A 22,457-nucleotide genomic window follows, 5' to 3' on the forward strand; every position below is an offset into this window, starting at 1 on the left:
CGCTACTACACTATTCCGCTATGTGAACATTTTAATTTTTTAGCACAACATAACTGATAAATTTCAGTTTGAGTTTGTGTGTGTGTGTGTGTATGTGTAAACAAGTAAAGTCAAAAATCACTGGACCGATTGCCATGATATTTGGTGGGTAATACCTTGTGTGTCTAGTTGGGAAATTGTTCAAATCAAAATCATGTAACCACCGGTGTGTGATTTGGTTTAAAAAATGGTCAAACTCAAAAACTACCTGGCAGATCAGTCTGAAATTTTTTGTGAACATTTTTAATGGTGTTTAGATTAAGAAGTGTTCATGACATGATGATCACATCAGTGATATGCAAAATTTAATGTGTCTTTATTGTCAAAAATATGTTAGTTTCAAAACTACTGAGCAGGTTGGGTTTCTGTGTCATAGATGTACAAGCACCAATGCTGGTTGTCATGTACATAGTCAAGGGTTGCATGTGGGGTTAACGATTAATAGGGATGCATCTGGGGATGTGTAGATGAAGCCGTAATGATAACATGATGATCCTATCAGTGATATGCACATTAGGGCTAAAATCTCAATTTTTGTCAAAAACTTGTATCTTGAAACTGCATGGTGAATGGGTTGAAACTTGATGGGTATGTTTCTTCTACAGTTATTGTTGAAAACATTTAGACACAATTGGCCCTAGTAACCATGACCACATCTTAGCAACAGTGAAATGACGACGCATATTACAAAGATAAGAACGGCGATGACAAAAAATGTAATCTCTGCAAATATGCCTAGCAGTAGGATTACGCCCATATCAACAGGTAAATGATGGTTTATATTGAAAAGATGAAAAGTGGTAAGGGTAGGCATGTTAATAAAGATTCTAGAAATGTATGCAAATATCCATAGCAACAAGACCATGTCCATAGCAACAGCCAAATACAGTTGTGCTACAATGCCATTGGCACTAGTTTGTTTAATTTCCGTTCATCTTCCTCGAGAAAGGACGAGTTTGAAAATTTGAAAAAATAAACACAGAATACACTCGCTGTCACACTTTTCAGCCAAGGTCATTTTATTCGACAATTACTATTTGATAATCACTGCAAACAACGAACACCCATATTGCCATTTAGTCAGTTTCCTTAGGGTCTTTTTCAACATGGTTTAAAGTCAGAAGTAACTTTTGTTATGACGTAGTCCCGAATTTGTAACCTACATCGATGACTTAGTAATTGGACGACAGTATTTATTTAGTAATTGGACACAAACTTCTATTCCGATTTACGTATTAATTATGAATTATGAATTTCTACTATTATGAACTGCTACCTGTAACACCAATTTACATACAATTTATGAATTTCGCCACTCCATTTGATTTAAATATTGAGCAAAAACATTTAATCACCGTTACACTCAAGTTGATTGTATTTGTAAAGGAATTATCATGAACACTGTCCTACTACTGAATTCGACCCTGGATTCGATCACAGTTCATGGCACCACATGGCAGCTAGTCTATGTCTTGGGCTCACAAACATGAATACTGTCTGATATCTGAGACATTTCTTTGCTCCAGATATGTACCATATTTTTGTTTTAAAAAAACATTTCATGGAGAATGTCATCTAGTTTGAACAGAGGACAGGGAGAAACCTATAAATGAGATATTTGTAGATTTAAATAAAAGCGAAATGATATTCAGGTGATTTTGAAACATGTCTGTGTATTTTGTTTTAGCGAAAACACTGACAACTATGGTAGTGTTGTTACATATGTTTGCTGATATTAGTGCTATCAAAACAGATACCACAAAATTAGTGTTCAATCAAAGCCTTAGTATCACCTGATATTTCATATTAATGCTTGAGCATGACAATATTACAGTTCTGGAGAATACAGCAAGGATTGCTGTCCAAAAGCAGAGTCTGTCCGAAAACTGCGACAGTGAGTGTAGTTTCTAACTTATCTGTGGTGTATTTTAGTCTTTCATGTCTAGGAGCATTAAGCACTTCCACATGCAGTTTTCCGCTCACTTTACTATTTTCAACAAAGTGAGCATTGAGCACTTTTATGTGCACTTTGTCAATTTTGGGACCCTGACATATCTTGTTGGCAATGTTGCCACCCCTGCCACCAAGACTGGTATGGTCCTGTGTTGTATAACATATTTCAAATATGCCTTTCAGCTCTCTACGTATGGTCCACTCTTACACCCTGTATTTCAAATAAGTGTCATCCCTATACCAATCACGATTTGGTATGATTCAGTCCTGTTCCATATATGAAGGAGACAAATTAAATGATGGCATGATTTTATTTAATTTTTGGCAGTGGTAGTGTCAACACCATCAATGATCAGTGCCACAGCAGAATCCACACGTGAAATCACCATTTCCTGGTTTCCTGGCACCATTACAACTAGTATACTTTACTACATCATACAATACAAACCAAGGTAAGATGTGTTTCCTTTAATCCCTTTATGTAGCAAGTAGTATATGTTAAACTCGACTCCTTTATTATGGTAATGTGGCAGTCATATTCTAACAGCTAGAGTCCAGTACGGAATTGACCAGTCTTATAACTCTGTGAATAACTTCAACCAAGCATAGATTACATTGTTGCTAGCCTAGTTTCATACTAGTAGTATTGTTATTTGTAACAAGGTATGGTAATGAGTGGCAGACATATTCTGACAGTGTCCAGTATACTGGTGGAACACAGACTTACACTGTGAGTGGACTTCAACCAAGCACATATTACACTTTCCTAATCATTGCAACACTGCAAGATGGACCAAGTCAACCAAGCAATCAGATGTCAGCTACTACATTTGCAGATGTCAGAATAGGTAAGTACCAATGGGTAAAGAACCCTCTAGATGTCAGAATAGGCAAGTGCCAAAGGGGAGGGAACCCCTAGATGTCAGAATAGGTAAGGACCAAAGGGGAGGAGCCCCCTAAATGTCAGAATAGAAAAGTGCCAAAGGGGAGGCAATCCCCTAGATGTCAGAATAGGTACATGCCAAAGGGGACGGAACCCCTAGATGTCAGAATAGGTACATGCCAAAGAGGACGGAACCCCTAGATGTCAGAATAGGTAAGGGCCAAAGGGAAGGAACACCCTAGGTGTCAAAATAGGTAAGGGTGACCTTTTTTTTTTTTTTTTTTTCTCATCTCCAGTGGAATAGTCAGGTGGGGCGGGCGGGCGAAATAAAAAAAAAAGGGGGGGGGGGCAAGAAAAAAAAAATCTGTATTTTTTCAGTTCTATTCTCTGTCCTTTCTGTCCTGTTAGTCTTTATACAACTTCTTTTCTCTTCTCTTTATTGAATCCTTGTTACAAGTCTCTTTCCTTCATTTTAGCAAGGTTGACAAGTCCATAAAACAACTTTGTAAGAAGATGATTGAATACTTATCATCCTGATGGGTGTATATCTGTAGCCATGAACTATTGTGTGATTTTATCAGGAGTACTAATACATTCGTCCTATTAATCAAAGTGGCATTGCCATCGTTAACAATTTTTTCAAGTTATCCAATTTGAACTTTAGTATGTAACTTTTTGAAACACTTACATGATTGTCATCAGTGTGCTAGATGAATTTTCATTTATATAAATCATTACTTCTATGAAACATTTTTCTTCAGTGTGAACTTGTCAAAATAATTATCCACCAGATAACATGTAAACATTTCTAGAACTCAGAACTCCTTTGGGATTTACTGTTTAAAAGTAATTAAAAGTAGTAAACATTGGAACGTCTTCCAAGGTCATGCATGTCATGGGTCATGAAACGCATTACCATTACGGAGTCGGTCATTTCCCCGATGATACAACTGATTTAAAGCTAAAAACTGGTCAAGAAATTAGGAATGCAGTATATGACTTTTACCAATTTTAAGCATAATTTTGAAATTGATGGAAATATTCTGAGCTATTATTACATTGCAGCAAAATGTACCGCGCGACGGCATTAATTTCGAGCCCTGTCCCTCAACGACTTCAGCCATGAAAAACACAATGCTGCTCTGACGTAACAAAGGGGGTGGGGGGGGGGGGGGTAGACGGCAGTGTTCTACCAAGGTTTCCAACAAGTGGGGACAAAGGCGGTGTCATTTGACAGGGAGTGGGGTCAATTATTATTGTCTATGAAATAGTCATATAGATTATCTCAGACCACTATAGAGATACTGTGGTCTGAGATATTCCATTACACATAGACTATTACCTAACTACATAAAAAAATTCCATTCATAATAACAGTTCCCAGTAAGCTATTTTTTTTAAATTGTGTACTACACATTACACCTTAGAAAAAGAAGGCAATTAAGATTATGTAATTTTAAGTCATTTCTACTGAGTATATTATATATGTTTAGAAAGATTGGACAGCCAGGTAGTCACAATTTTTAATCTGAATATCAATGAATAGCAGTGCTCAAATTTATAATTCCCTTTTTTCAGACGACAAGGACAAAGAACAACTTCAAAATAAGTCACAGTGAACATATGATTGAATAAAAACTTTGAGAAATCCTAAACTTGTAACCACCTGTTTCATTTTTAAAATTGTTAGTACACTGCTGTGTTTATCATTCCCTCTTCAAATTCATGACATTTTGAAGAAAAAAAATCCCTGACTTTAAAAAGTACCAAATGTGAACGAAAAACTTACAAATAATACAGTCAAACAAACTTTAAAATAATTTATTTTTTAACCGTTACTGGCTGTGTATAATGATTTGGTCCTGCCGATATCAAATGACAGCATAGTTACATACCGTAAACTTGATACGGAAAGCTGACGTTAGGTGTCCTTGAAACTCCGAACTTGAATCTTTAACTAAAACTATCAACAACGTCAAAGTTGGGATGCTTTGTAAATACCACAGTAATTTTTTTCTGATTTGCACAACAAGTTCGTTCTTCATGTCTGACCAGGCGCACATGCAATGGCCGTCTATAGTGGCCATGCCAGTGATTACGCATTGATTCAGTGCCCAACATTCATGTGTCACTGTCAACATCATGCAACACGATCCCCTAACACAGCTTTTTCGGAATCAAAATACATATGTACTGATTTTGTTTCAATTAATCTAACCCATCAACAAATGAAAATCACAACCTGTCCCATAAATTTGGTTTACTAATTAAAGGCTTCTGAGCTGTGGCAGATAGATGTTCCGGTAGCAAGTTCAGTGTTTCGCACACGTCAGTGAGTAGGTCAGAGGTCACGACAGTGACGGTAGACAAAACATGTGACGAGAGACGTTCATTTCGACGTCTCACCTACTCCCTCTAATGTTTCAAATTATCAAAGTTGATCTTTTTGTGGCATTTTTTATGTTAACAATAGAACTGCGCGTTGTCACTGTATCTTATATGATCTCAACAAAACTTTCCCTTACGCAGTCAGTATACTTCTTGTGGGATTGACGTCAGGGCCTGGCCCGGTCCGGCCGTGGACTTAGATAATTTTGATGTCTGCGGTAAAATGAATGTGCCAAAGCGCTAGCGACGCAAAGTGGGAAAATTATTGCGTCATTTGTAATTTTAGGGGGCCAATGTCGCAAGGTCGCATGAGGACGCCATGAGGAACCTTACAATTTTGCAGTGCTCAGGGGTCGGTCGGAAATAAAAAAACTTTTTTTTTTCTGATGTTGGAGCTGCAAATTAGGGTCGGTCGGGAGATGAGAAACAGAAAAATAAAAAGGGCTGCCCTAAGTGCCAAAGGGAAGGAACCCCCTAGTTTTCAATTGTGTAGAAAATAAAAAACTACAGACAGAAGCCACAATATACCATACCAATCAAACTCTCTGAAAATTACATCATCAGTTGTTGTCTATACTGAACAGTAGTGCTGCATCACCATTGGTACTATTTTTAACACTCATATAACATCAACATATTGTCACAAACTGCTGCCTTGTTAGGTTACATTTATCTGCCAGTGTTCTCCTTTGTTATTAGAATTAGTAATGTCCAAATTAGGAATAGAAATGTGATTTTTAGTCAAAATTTTGAACTTTGGAAATATTAAACATACTTGCCCAACATTTGGTAGGTATGACAGGGTTCAACATAAATTTTCGTGGGTAGCCCCATAATCCCTTATTCCTGAACAGACAACATAGGACCCTTTTGGAAATATATGTGTACTGTGAATTAAAACACTTTCATGTCCCAAAATCTTCCATTTTCTAAATCGTCACGTAATCAGCACTAAGCCCAAGTGTGTTATAAGCTAGTAGCCTCATTACAAGAATTAGCAAAGTGTAGTCTGAGGATGCAGAACAGTCATTTACAACTTTGAGATATTTCTGGGTAACTATGTGTATCATATTCAAATGTATCAGAAGAACTGTTGATGACATGATGACCTCATTTTTGATGCAAAATTGTATAAAATCCAAAATTCGAGTAAAAAATGTTTAATTCCAAAGGAATCTGGTATATTGGTCTGAAATTTGGTGTTGACATTTTAGGAATGTTTGGATGGTAAAATATTCAATACAAGATTTCTTGATCATTGAAATGCAAATAAGGTACAAAAAATGTCATTTTTGGTCAAAAATCTAGTACTTTTTTTATCACTCATAACAAAATACAACAGATGTGCTTGATTCCTTTGTTTTCTAACCAATCCAAATGAACTTTAAAAAGGGCTTTACATTATCTGAAAATCTTACTCAGAAAATTCTTGGAAAGTAGGTGATGTGATCAATGTTATGGCTGTGTAGAAATATGTGGCAATGTTATTTTGATTTTAAAAGTAATTTTAGCGCAACTGAACAAATGAAATTCAGTAGTGCTGTAGACATGGTGCGATGTCTGTCTGTCTGACTGTCTATGTGAGTGTGCGTGCATGACTTAAGCTCAAAAACTGCTGGACGTACCTATTGACTTTAAGAATTTGGTGGGGACATTAGTTGTCATGTCTAGTTGATTGCATGGTGTGTGGTTTGGGTAAAAAATGTGATTTTTGGTCAAAACATTTTAACTCCAAAACTACTAGGCTGATCAGTCTACAATTTGTTGGGAATGTTCTTAGGGGTAGAAGTATACATAATAAGAGAGTTCTGACTCAAGATTTATGTAAGCCTACTAACCCCTTGGTGAGCCTTACAGGACTGTTTTTAGAACTTAATTATTAATATGAGATAAACCTTCAATGATTACTTAGAGGTGATCCAAGCTGCAAACGATCCAAATGCCAGCTACAGTGTCATCAGCCTGGAGTATGACATGGTGACTGAATTTGGACTTGGCCGACTTATCCGCAACCAGTATGCTGGGTGTCTCGCCAGCCTCGATGACCCTGTCCTCCATCACTGTAACATTACCAAAGATGAGAGTGACAACCTGAACATGCCTGCAAGGTCTATGAAGGGCATCCTGATGCTGTTTGAAACCGGGGCAGCAGCATTCACCAGGTTACTGAGGCATTCTGTTAGATGTGAGTTCTTCTTAGTTCGGTCACTTGACCTGTTGCTCCGTAGCATGTACTATAAGAACTGAGCCACATGTACTGCTCACACATGCGCAGTGGTGAGGGAATGATGTCACCTCTATAAATAGCATGTCCGTTATAGTTAACAATTCTACAACAAGAAAATTACTAAGGGTTGAGGTCATGATTGAAGAAATTCCTAACCAGTTATACAGCCAGGGCCTGCATGCCTACCAACAGTGGGATGAGGTAATAAAGCTCTTTGGAGCCTCTCCTTGCTGTAAGCTACACTGCGAGTAGGCCATGGTCACAAAAGACCTGGCCCTGGCAGATATCTCCGATCCCTGGGTGGGTTCCTGACCACAAAGTAAGGACTGTGGCTCGACCTAAGAACGACAGATGATGATCAGCTGCATGGCAGTGGCCGGCAAGTGGAGAATGCCAGTGAAGGCATCGCCATCCAGATAATGAAGCAGACTTAAGTGGCTGGCACATTAAACATCTACCTCTGTGTGATCATGGACGCGCAGCTGAACATTGAGGACGGCTGATTTGTCAGTGCACTCTTAAGGCTTCTTGCCAAAATCAACATGCCAGGCATTACCGGTAATCATGTTTGACGCCCTGTAGAAATGATGTAGACAATGGTGTTCTTTTCTATTGTCTTTGTCATCATGCCCTACTCTCAACAATGTGCTCACTATTTATGCCTTTCTTTGCGTATTTACATCAAGCATTGTTTGTTACTTTTATAATACATGCATATATAAAAAAATACGCCTCATTTTTACCTCCTGTAAGGGTACAGGAGGTATTAAAAGGGGAATGTCTGTCTGTGTCTGTCTGTCCATCTGTCTGTCTGTCTGTCCGTGTGTGTGTCTGTGTCATCATTTTCTAAAAATCGGCTGGCTCAATTGTAATGAAATTTGAATTAATCTTTAGGGTAATGGCTAGACCTGATTAGGTTTTGAGCCAGATCTGTTAATGTTTAATTAGAGAAATTTACATATTAATGAAATCAACTAATTATGCAATATCTTAAGACTGCATACTTCAAGTTCAATATAATTCAGTATATTCGTTAAACATAACAACATACATATGTCCTATAAAATTCGTTGATGTACCTTACAGCGTTAATGAATAATTTGCATAATTAGTGATTCTTGGTAATTAGGCTATATCTTACGACTGCATACTTCAATTTCAATATAATTCAGTACATACATTAACCATAACACATTGTGTATGTCCTATAAAGTTACTTGATGTACCTTACAGTATTAATGAATAATTTGCAAAATTAATGATTTTCGGTAATTAGGTTATATCTTAAGACTGCTTACTTCAATTTCAATACAATTTAGTACATACGTTAACCATAACAAAGCAGATATGTCCTATAAAACTTTTGATATAGCTTAGTTTTAATACATATATCAACCATAATAATACGCACCTGTCCTATGAAGTTTGTTGCTACAACTTTTACCTTTAATGAGTATTTTGAATAATGAACGATATTCATTAATTAAGCAGTATCATACACTCTTACATACATTAACCTAAGAAAGCACGCTTGTCCATAAACAAAGCCTGTTACCATTGTTTTTTTAAAATTTAATGAGTTATTTGCCTAATTAGTGATTCCCTTACGGGAGGCATTCAGTTTAAATCTGGTCAGCCTTCTCCTTAAATATATAATAAATGTTTGATAAAATTATTGAACGGTACCGACGTTAATAGTTGAAATTGTGAAAATCTGACTGGCTTTTCAAAATCATTGCCTCGCTACAAGTTTGCTACATGTATGTCTAGACAAGCTCCCCAGAACATGTTGTTATTATAGCAAAGTAAACAGGAAGGTTGCTATAGGGATCGCCTGGCGTCTGTCTGTGTGTGTGTGTGTGTAAACAACTTAAAGTCAAAAACTGCTGAACCGATTGCCATGATATTTGGTGGGTCCATTACCTTGGGTGTCTAGTTGGGAAATTGTTCAAATCAAAATGATCGCATTACAAGTGTGTGATTTGGGTCAAAAAATGTGATTTTTGGTCAAAAAACTTTAACTCAGAAACTACTGGGCAGATTGGTGCGAAATTTGGTGGGAACATTCTTAAGGGGGTGTAAAGTAAGATTTGTTCATGACATGATGATTCCATCAGTAATATGCAAATTAGGGCTAAAAATGTGTCTTTTTTGGTTAAAAATCTATAATTCCAAAACTACTGAGCAGATTGGGCTGAAATTTAATGGGAATGCACCTAGGGATGTATGGACGAAGAAATATTAAGCATACAATGATTCCATGAGTGATATGCAAATTAGGTGTAAAAATGTTCATTTTTGGTTAAAAAGTTATATCCCAAAAAATACTTGGTCACCGAGTCTGAAACTTGGTGAGATGTTTCTGAACGTGTTATTCTGCAGATTTTGTTGAAAACATTTTGACAAAATTGGCCCTAGCGACCATGACCACATCCTTAGCAACAACCAAATGGCAGTATATTTTGGTCAAATAACAACATCATCTGGTAGGCAAATGAGTAAACATTCAAAAAATGTAAGCAAATACCCTAGCAACCATGACCACGCCCATAGCAACAGCCAAACGGTCGTGTATTTCACAAAGATAACAACAGGGATTAATAGACAATTGAATAAACATTCAAAAAACGTATGTAAATTTGCCTAGCAACAAGACCACCCCCATAGCAACAGCCAAATAATCACATATATTGCAAAGATAACAACAGGGATTAATAGACAATTGAATAAACTTTCAAAAAATGTATGCAAATATGCCTAGCAACAAGACCACGCCCATAGCAACAGCCAAATGATCATGTATGTTGCAAAGATAATATCAGGAATTCATACACAAGTGAACAAAAACATACAAAAATGTATGCAAATATATCTAACAACATGACCACGCCCATAGCAACAGCCAAATGATAGCATATATCGTAAAGATAGCAACATTGGCTAGGCAACTGGATAGTCATTCACCAAATGAACACTTATTGTTAGCATGGACTACCATATGGATAAACATTTTTAAAAACTGTACAGTTGTGCTACAATGCCATTGGCAGTATTTTAGATGTTTGTTTGGTAACAGTAAAATATTTTTCTGTCTCTTCAAAACATAGCTTCAACTGGAAATTGTATTTACCAATTCTCATGCTTTTTAGCCTTCAAGTTGTTTTTGTCCAGTCGTTTTTATTCACACGTTTCCATCATTTATACACGTTGAAGGTGGCCGTGGCTTTCACATGCATGTTTCAAGTATCACTTGAAAACATCTACGAATATGTTTGGAATTACTAAACTATTACTTCAGGAGATCAAACTTTTTGGTTTTCACATTAATAGAAGGATCGAATCAACATCAGTTGAACGATCAACTTGTTGTGAGTGCTGAAATAAATGTTCGCAATACCACGCTATCTACGACAATTTAGTCCAAGTTTAGAGCTCACGTCAAACATGTGATGTCTCATCGGTTAATTTCCAGATTTACATTCATATTAGTTTCACTTTATACCCCAACATGGCCAAACTTATAACCTTCGCATAGGGGGATTTTGGCAATGTTCTCTCCACAAAGTCTATTCAAATCAATTATCGTGAAAGTCCTTTAAAAGTTGCCACTACGATCGAATGATCGGCTTATCATGTACCCACTTTGTAATCTTTCATTGACAAGATCACGTCATTACGTACGTAGTGGAGTGGAGTGTTTTTTATATTTCTGTACGATGAATCTCCTCATGTTTAAACAGCTAACCCGTCTAGAATTTGGCTTTAGGTGAATAATAAAACCATGTTTTCGCAGCATTCAAGGGGTTGTTTTTGTCATTCAGTTTCATTTTTTTTAAGACAAGAAAAATAGCATTGCTTCTTTTGATTCCATTTTTTAGTAAGAATTAAACATCCTTATAGCAATTTTGACTCACGCAAGACGAAATGAACTCTTACCCCCCCCCCCCCCCCCCCCCCCCCCCATGAAGGAATTATGTTTGTCGTGTTCCAGTTTTAGAATGACACAGCCCCTATAAGTGGTAACGTCTGCTATTAAATATATATCAGAAAGACTGAAAACTTGTAGTGGTTCAACTGCGTTTTTGAAGCTTTATCTAAGACAACCCCCACAATAAATTAGTACGTAACAGTATACTTGGATGCATGCATGGATGGATGCACGTACCTTTCACACAAAAAAAGTCATGAAAATTGTCTTAATAACTGATCATAAGCTTTGACTCATTGATAGTACAGACAACATAATATTCTTCTATGAAACAAGACTTCCTAACTACATGTATACATGTTACGTCAAGATTGTACTCGTGAGTGCTGCATGTGTTTTGTATACAATGAACAATGTATTGCATCCATATGCACGGGGAAGGGATATGCACTCGACAATGATTTCAAACAGTTACAGAACCAAAATGATTGCGTCTTTGCTCTTTGTTAGTCCCCGCCGGACGAAGTCTGGGACGGGGACTTATGGATTGGGTTCCGTCTGTCCGTGCGTCCGTGCGTCCGTGTGTCCATCCGTCCGTCCGTCCATCCGCAGCCGTTTCTGGAGATGCCTGGACCGATTTTTTCGTCGTGATATGATCCCCCATACCCGACCCATCCTTTATTGTTGTAGGCATGTTCCATGTCCAACAAGCAGACACAACATATCTAAGTCTGTTTGATTTAGGTTCACAGGTTTTGTTGCGTGATCAGACAACATAATATTCTTCTATGAAACAAGACTTCCTAACTACATGTATACATGTTACGTCGAGATTGTACTCGTGAGTGCTGCATGTGTTTTGTATACAATGAACAATGTATTGCATCCATATGCACGGGGAAGGGATATGCACTCGGCAATGATTTCAAACAGTTACAGAACCAAAATGATTGCATCTTTGCTCTTTGTTAGTCCCCGCCGGACGAAGTCTGGGAAGGGGACTTATGGATTGGGTTTCGTCTGTCCATGCGTCTGTGCGTCCATGTGTCCGTCCGTCCGTCCGTCCGTCCGTCCGTCCGCAGCCGTTTCTTGGAGATGCCTGGACTGATTTTTTTGTCGTGATACGATCCCCCTTACCCGACCCATCCTTTATTGTTGTAGGCATGTTCCATGTCCAACAAGCAGACACAACATATCTAAGTCTGTTTGATTTAGGTTCACAGGTTTTGTTGCGTGATCAGAGTAGTGATAATTCCTTAATAAACAATCATAGAGGGCGCTATGTCATTGTCAATGACTTGTTACAATGTAGATTGAAGGTTGCCACTTGTGACCTTTCAATAATAAACCTGTCAAAAATATTAAAATGGTGAATGATGCATAAATATTAAAATGGTGAATGATGCACTTATCACTTGTCAATGTCGGTAATGCCGTTCAATGCTTTGTCGATGTCGGCAATGCCGGAATTCTTGGATTGTTCCTGTTAACATGCCATCAGTTAGAACGATATTAAGTTTGACCTTCCCATAATCTAGTTGGCGATTTTTTTTCCATGACATTTCAGGACTTTCAACATCAATTCAAAATGTGTTCACCCATTGGTACATGCTTGGTTCTTCCTGTGGGTTATACTTCCATGGTCCGTGGGATCATTACCGCATGTAAACAAATCAATGTGTGACAATTTCAGAACGCAATTAAAGTAGATTGTTCTTCTTACCAATATCTCTACCTTGCCACGTGAACATTCATCACCCACTTTTTACATGTTAAAATGTAAATGGTGACAGTGAAGGGGATAATTGTTTATGTACATTTAGTTCTGAACACATGTTTTGGGGGTCACTATTACAACCTATTACGTCAAAAAACGCCACAATGATAGGGACAAAGGAAGGTGAACTCATTATCTATTGTCTGTTATTCTGAAGTAGAACACCTAATTATCACATGATTTTCGTCATGAAGGGTCGCTACTGGGATTTACAGGGCGGCAAACATCGCTACCAGTCACTACGGGCACTATTGATTTTGACAAGAAGCCTAAAGCACCCCAAAGACCCACATTCTAGCATCATTTGTGGCCAAACAGGCTGCAGCAAAACTGTTTTCATTCTTGACTTGCTGGAGAGCCCCTACCGAGGTGTCTTCCAGCACATAGTAATTCTTTGCCACACCATCTGGCATAACCAGACTTACCACACCCACCCATAGGTTTGGACAGACACTGAGGTCTACATAGTCAAACCGGGCGAATGGCTCCATTATTATCTGCAGGCCTTCTACACCGTGTTCCAAGGAGACCCAACTCTGTATGTCATTGATGACTGCAGCATCACGAAAGCGCTAACTTAAGAAAGAGCAACATGGGAGAAGGTCATCTCACCAAACGGAGAAACAGGCATTCACAATTCAAGCAGGAATCTTACAAGGTAACACACGCTCCATTCCTTTTCATTATTGTATTGGACAACTGTCTATGAAATGCCATATCAAAGGACAGAGCAGAACTGATTGGCTTTACCATCAAACTAAGACAGTCAAGAAGAATCAGAAAGCAGGTCATCACAGATCTTGGCTTTGCTGATGACTTTGCATGCTCTCGGACACGGTCAAACAAGCACAGGAGCTACTCCTGGCTCTTGAACATCATGCTGCAAAAGTTGGGCTAATGGTCAATGCCAAGAAGACCCAGTACATGAGTTTGAATCAATCATCAAATTATCCTCTGTGCACAAGGAGTGGCAGACAACCTGGGTGCATAGATTGAATCCTCCTTTCAGGACTTTGATGTAGGAAAAGGGCTAGCTTGAAATCCATCAATAAACTGCACCTAATTTGGAAATCAGCACTCCCAAGGAAACTGAAGATCCAAGTTTTTCAAACATTGATTGAGCCAGTATTCCTTATGGTTCAGAAACATGGACCTTGACAAAACAACTGGAGTGTGGATGGGTGCTATATCAGATTACTTTGTGCCGCCCTTAACATCAACTGGAAAGACAAAGTAAGCAACAATAACATGTATAGAGCTCTCCCTAAGGTTTCCTCTACAATCAAGGGTGTAGACTGTGGGCAGCTGGCCACTTTCATCATCACCAGGAAGAGACAGCAAATAAAGTTGTGCTTTGGGATCCCAAACATGGATCAGCATGTTCTTGTCATAAAACATATGTACAGGTCCACCTTGAGGACGCCAACTTCTGGCAGAGTCAAAGCATATTAAACTGTTGTTAAAAGCTGATTAGCCAATAGCTTATCAAGCACTGTAACTAAACATGCGGGAGCATATTACAAACTTAACTTGCATTCTAATGTTGGGGTGGGGCGTGTATGAATATATTAGCCTTAGGAGGTGGATTAAGAATATTCTGTGTTGCATGGATTGCGATATCTTTATTAGTAACTTTATTGATTGTTGATGCTGCTGTGGCACCTGGGCCAATCCAAACAGCCAAAACTGTCGAACAGCATATTGAATGCAAAATGGGAACTGAATCAACAACAGAGGTTAGGTGTGCTAGCTGCAGGTGGGCAAGCTAGGCATTATCTAGGGAAGAGCCTTACAACAGACCAGGTAGATGCCATGGCTGATGAAGAGATCGAGAAACTCATGCTTGCTACAAAGCATGACTTGGTGCTGCGATGACCAAGACATTGGGTATGGCAGCCATACAACTTTATGCTAGTGTTGTCAGCCTGTTTCTGCCTATACCCCCAGAAACCAACCAAAGTTGGTTGCTGACCTGGAGACCGACCCATTTGTTGACCATGCACTAAGCAGTGCTACATTCAAGCTTTATCATCAGTATGACATGTTACGTAGCTCCGCTAAATGCAGCGTTAACCACCACCCATCACTGTCAATTTGGACACGTATGCCCAATACTAAGGTGAATATAATGAGCTCCCAACAGGATCAGATGCAGCAGAAACAGACGAAAGAGACACTTCAGAGATTGACTGCACAAGAATTTTTTTTTTATTTGCACTGCACAAGATTATGATAGACCACCGAAACAGAAATATCCTCAAAAAGTTGCCGCTGATAATTCGCCGGTGCAGCTGCTATGAAGGCAATGCAGGAAAAGTTATTAGCTTAGCTGTTGAAAGCCAAGGCATCCCTGATAGACACATCTGCAGCATTGCATGACAATGTGGTTTCAGAAGATGTAGTTACAGAAACTGCTAGTGATGATGTTGTATACGGAAAATATGACAGGTGGACCCCTTGTGTCATTGGAGGTATTGTATTAGCTGGGTTGGAATATCACACATCACTATGCTTTGTGGTACCAATATTGGCTGTCATTGCTACTGTAATCTGACATCTCCTGGCTCAATTTGCTTTGGCTCTGCGGATGATGATAGTGAGAATGACAATGATGCTGTCGAGGAAAATAAAAAGATCAATAAGGCTATAGACAAATATTGAAAGCAGCTGTCAAAAAAAGGACACAAATGATTTATCTGTAACAATATTACCAAGTGTCAACATATGATTACATTATTTTATGACTGTATACACAGGCCTCAAAAGTAATTTTTTTACCCACATGCCCAACCACAATTTCTACCTGCTCAATTTTTTTGCACAGTTGGGTATTATAGCATGTCACTGTGGCTCGGTGGTCATTCACTTCATATTGAGTTTGCCATTTTAAAGTAAACATTGTCCTACGTACTATATAAATCCTATGATAACAATGCAATCATGTTCAAAAAATAGACCCAGAGATATAGGAACAAATGAATATCAGCTTGTTTCTTTACTTTTGTTTGTGATTTTTAATCAAATTATTCAACATTGTTCCCAAACATTACATGTCTCTGGATGTGCAATAAATTATTATTATAAAAATTATTACATTCATTGTGTGACTTTGCCATGAACTATTGTGTGATTTTATCGAGAGTACTAATAAATTTGTCCTATTTAACAAAGTGGCATTGACATCCCTAGCAATATTTTCAAGTTATCCAGTTTGAACTTTTGTATGTAACTTTAGGAAACACTTGCGTGATTGTCATCAGTGTGCAGCACTATGCTAGAGGAATTATCATTAATTGAAAATCATTATTTCTATGAAAGATTTTTCTTCACTGTGAACTTGTCAAAATAATTCACCAGACAACATGTAAACATTTCTAGAACTCAGCACTCCTTTAGGATTTACTGTATAAAAGTTAAACATCAGTAACATGCCATGCATGTGTACAAAATTAAGACTGTCTTGGTTGACCTTGCAGTACAGTATACATTACGTGTCTTCTGTAACTTGTAAGTGTTGTTATATACCCCAGTACTAATGTTAGCAATAGGTGATAGCAAGACATTGTTGCATAGTGTCGGCACCAACAAACTTACATTCAAACATTCCAATGTTGAAACTATTAAATGATTAGCTATCACTGCTGCTTTTGGGTCATTTTGCACAATTTTTGTATTAAACATCCATGCCTAAAATCTGTGTTTATGAAACAATTCAAGCTTGTAAGTTGTAACAAACATTGTGAGCCTATGCTGCATGAAGCTGTGATATATTCATTTATTGCACATGCACAATGAACAAAGAACGTTTTCCAAGGTCATGAATGTCATGGGTCATGAAACGCATTACCATTACAGAGTCGGTCATTTCCCTGATGATACAACTGATTTAAAGCTAAAAACTGGTCAAATTTTTTTTTGGAAGAATGCAATATGCCTTTTACCAATTTTAAGCATAATTAAGATTTGGCAGCCCTGCGTTAATTTCGAGCCCTGGTACATATGCTTTGCATAGAATTTATATGTATAATCTGTTTTACTCACTAATACAGTGTGACAAACCATAGATCCATGGGCACAGGCACTTGTTAAGTTGCTATATCACAGAGAACTATGACAACGGAGAACTATATGACATACTTGAACAGATCTCATCCAAAGTTGGTATTAGGACAGTGTTCTATGACATACATGTGCATATTCATTGTTGTCTTGATACGATCCAATATGGCTGCCTAGCAGACATTTTGTTTGCGAATTTTCCATGTCCAAAGCCATAACTCAGATATGCTTAAACAGATCTCATTCAAAGTTGGTATTAGGACAGTGTTCTATGACATACATGTGCATATCCATTTTCGTTGTGATACGATCCAATATCGCTGCCTGGCAGCCATTTTGTTGGTGCAGTTTTCATGTCCAAAGCCATAACTCATGCTTGAACAGGCCCCCCCCCCCTCCCGTACCCGTCCCATCCTTTATTGTTGAATGGTTTATTCCATCACGTCATCTTGAAGAGTAGGCATGTCCCATGTCCAACTAGGAGACACAACATGAGTAGGCATGTTCCATGACCAACGAGCAGACACAACATATTATAAGTCTGTTTGATAGGTTCACAAGTAGTGATATCAAGAAAATGACAACATAAACTATCAGTTCCTTAAAACCCAATCATAGCGGGGACTATGTCATTCTCAATGACTTGTTGAAATTGGCAGTAGGGGGGGGGGGGTCATGCTGTTTTGAAAATTGTGGATAGGGGGGTCATTATGTTTTGGATTGTGATGGAAGAAAAAAATCCTTTTCTACAATGGCATATAGCCTTGTCTGAAATGTGGTACATGTAAATATTTGTTCTTGTCCCTGTTTCTTACATGAATTCTTTAATATTACTTATTAGTTCAAACATAACTATATATATACATATACATATACAAGTCATGCATTACCTAGCTACCACACTAGCTACAGAACTGTCATGTAAATGCTTGGCTGTTTCACAATCAATGCTTCACTTATATTGCACTTTTGGACAAAAGTGAACTTGAAGGTTTTGTATAGACTGTCGACAGTCGCTCGCGCCTGTTTTCCCTAAGTTTTATCTAAACTTAAGTCGTTGCGGCACTCCGATCTGGCACAATACTACTATAATCGCATACTGATATCGAGGGCCGAAGGCCCGAGCGTCGACAGTCGCTCACGCCTTTTTTCCCTACGTTTTATCTAAACTTAAGTTGCTGCGGCGCTCCGATCCAGCGCAATACTACTATAATCGCATACTGATATCGAGGGCCGAAGGCCTGAGTGACTGTTGTCACTCGAGCCATCTCCATTGCTATTACTTATTCATGATGTGACGTCATTTAATGGGGCGTTACTCTATCGTATGATTTGCATACAGTTCAATGTAAGGTCACTCAAAATTCAACACACGTAAACTGCAGCTGCACAAATTTGACATCGTAATGCATTTTGATGGTCATAATCAAGTACTTTTTCCTTTCCTATTTTTCTTTGTTAAAGCTTGAAACTGCGCGTTTTTTTTTAACATTCGTAAATGACGTCGTTGACGACCTCGATGCCTGATACATTGTCATGCTCACTAGTCTATTGCCTTGTTTAGCAGCTGTTACAGTACGTGGTAGCGAGAGAGCTGCTACGGAAGTCGACTTATTGTACCAACTCCGACCGACACGCCACTCAAGCAATAGATGTTTTGGACACCCTTTTTACCTTCCCTCGACTGCAGCTAGCATATTATATAGTAATAAAATTCATGTATAAAATGTGTGATAGTGAGGTGTGATACTATTCAAATGTGCAAATGGTAGACGTTCCACCTGAAACAAAAACAGAAATGTTTAAACCTCACGAAAGGTGCCTGCATATTTACCACGGCACGGAGATCGTGCTCCGATCCGACACGTCTTCAACTAGTGCCTCTTCAGAGTACTGACTCTATATATACCTAAAGATATTGCACCCCATTATTTCAGATTCCGATTGAGGAGTCAATTTACGTAATCTTTATCACGATGCTACATGTATATGATAACAGTTTGCTGTGTCTTTTCCTCCTTGATGTTTTCTTTTTATGTGATTTTTGTTGTTGATTTCGGGGGGGTGGGGGGGGGGGGGGGTGGGGTGAAACTTTGGGTCGGCCGGACAATGAAAAACAAGAAAAAAACATAGTGACCCCAATAAATTGAAGTACGTCAGACAACAATGATCATCTGATTTGTTAAATTTTACAGTTGAAGAAAGATCAATACAGGCATTCACGAGTAAAAATACCCAATACCATACCGAACTTCAGGCTCCTTTACTTAGTTGAAGTTTTTGCTACACTGTGAACATTTTATTGTTACATATTCAAAAAATGCGAATCTCTTTGTTGTATTCAGAATTGAAACCATTTTCAAAAGAAATGTGATACTAACAATTACTGTATGATACAAAATTGAGACAATATAAACTCGTAGTTTATATACTTCCAGGTAGTTTGTATTCTACAAATACTGTGTTGTAAATTAGAACAATGCTCATAAATGGATAATCGTAGGGCAACTGTTCTTCTTTCGACATATGGCACACTTCCTACTTAATTGGCCATGGAAAATATCATTGAAATTTTATGATAGTCAACGCCACGATCCTCCGAACAGGGGTTACAGACGTGACACTGACAGAACAACACTTCATAGCAATGGTCGCGTACACCAAGGGTGCATGGGTGGTTGTGTATAGAAATGGATGTGAAATGATGGTACAACCACAGAGTACAACGTACTAACATGTTATAAACTGTGCAGTCAAAGTTTAGAACAGTCAGTCTGAACTTGCAGTCAGGATGAGTAAGATGTCAATTATCGTCACCGAAGATCAGAGAGAGGCTGTCGACGCGTTTTTCGTCCATTCTGATTGGGATTGGTTGTTGTGCAAGACACACAGTGAGAATATCTGTACTCCATGCACAGGGTACTCAGGCTCATTTAGTTCTGTTTACAAATATAAACAAATCAAAATAAACATACAAGTAAATAAATAAACAAACAAAAACAAACAAATAAGTAAACAAACAAAAACAAACAAACAAACAAACAAAATAAACTGACAAATGAGTAGATACATACATGAGTAAACGACAACAAACCAACAAACTACCAAACACTGCCCCCCCCCCCCCCCCCAAAATTATTCACAGGTGCTGGGTGAGGAATGTATTCATAACAAGCCATGCATTCATAAAAATATTATTCAACCCTTTGAAGTGATACATGTACTGCCCCCCCCCCCCCCCCCCTCAGCGCATCAGTTTATTAAAGTCTCTTGAAATATAGTCCAGAAGTGTTTTATATTTTGCGTAGAGATAATATGAATACTATAATATAGGAAGGGTCTTAATATGTATTTCAATCTTAAATAACATGTTTTCCATTTGCACTGCAATTAAAAATGTTTCTAAAATGTGTAATTTATGAAGTGTTTAAATTAATAATAAATGATTGTGTGACCAACCACTGCAAATTAATCCTAAAATTTGAATATGTTCACATGGAAAAAAGTTTCCTCATGGTGCAATTTTGCATTATTTTTTCCAAACCTGTGATAAATAAGTAATATATATATATATTTACTTTTTCACTTATTTGCTAATTTATTTATGTCAGTGATGGGCTAAAAATCCAAGAAAAAGTGTAGCCAGACCAGTAGTCTATTCTGTCACCCCTCAGTTGTAAGTAGACATCCTGTCAGCCAATTTAACTTATACTAGTCTTTATTTGTGATTTTATGAGTGTCCATGATTCAACAACTTTGTGCACTGGTTCAATTCTGAAGTAAGTATAAATATGGAATAAGTTAATACATGTAGCAACTGCTGGCAAATCTATGTGTTGCTGTATCTGTGTTTCATCTGTGCGTATTTTTGTTAGTGGTTTATGGGGGGGGCCATGAAATAAAAACAAGAAGTCTTAGGGGGGGCCAGATAATTTATACCATTTTTGTAGGGGGGCCACCAATAAAAATCCCTTGCTTCATTAGAAATCCTCCGGCCTCCCCCTGGAAATTAAAAATGTACACTCCCTAACTTGGTTTCAAGCAAAGAAGACGGCTAGAATTGACGTCAATGACAAATTTACTTTTTGTAATCGTGTACATGTATATGGCACACTATCGTGTTTATTTTGGAGATGTATTGTAAGCATCATTAGGATTAGTTCGTTTGTGTGTACTATATGTTGATTGACAGCTGTGTAAAGTTATCAACGGCAAAGTCGGCGTAACTTTTCTGACGTCTGACCGAAAGTAGTTTCGAGAAATCATCACGGTACCTCAGATTTCCATTCTTATTGAAAACGAATGCGGTAAATCGGTAATTACATACGTCATATATTCATAATAACTTGGTCACAGTACGGTAGATGTCAATGGTCGGAACACGTGCAAAACTGTGCAGTTTAGCAGTAGCTATCGTTAGGTTGTTACCACTTCCCTATTGTTTAGCAAAATTACCACAAATAAAAGGGCCTTCGATGTGTATATATGGGATTATATTAGCGCTATCAATGGGGATACTACTAGGACAATGGTGTTGCATACGTTGTTAATGTTAGCTGTATCGAGAACGATCGGAGGGACTTCATAGCCCGGGCTTCACATAGGCTATGGACTTGCCACTTCCTGTCGGTACACTAATGAAAACATATTTCCGAGAGACATTTGCATCTATAATTCTTCTCTGAAAGTCGTTCAAGTGTTAGTATCCAAGTTTCTCCAATGTGTCTCGATATGTTGACTCGCTTGGTGACTCGTACTCCTGCGACACCATGTTCATTTTGATTGACAAGCTTTGTGAACTATGACCTAAATGTCAAATATTCTACAATAAAAATGTCCCTATTGTTATCGTGTGAGGGCAGCGGAGAGGGACAACAGTCACTCGGGCCTTCGGCCCTCGATATCAGTATGCGATTATAGTAGTGTTGCACCGGATCAGAGCAAGGCGACGACTTAAGTTTAGATAAAATGTAGAAAAAAAGGCGCGAGCGACTTACATTTACGTTAGCTTTTCAAAGCTTGGAAATATTACCTCAAAGGCTATGAATAACTTAAACATTGCCTTAACAGAAGCAAAAAACTCCAGATCTGCCAGGGGGAAAACCCCAAGGACTCCCTCACCCCCATCAGAGGTCACTCATACATTCAACCCACAATCAGATGCACTAACAACCTTTTTACTGTCATAATGGTATTAAACTTT

Source organism: Glandiceps talaboti, chromosome 10 (genome assembly GCF_964340395.1).
Source record: "Glandiceps talaboti chromosome 10, keGlaTala1.1, whole genome shotgun sequence".
In the NCBI taxonomy this organism is placed as follows: domain Eukaryota; kingdom Metazoa; phylum Hemichordata; class Enteropneusta; family Spengelidae; genus Glandiceps; species Glandiceps talaboti.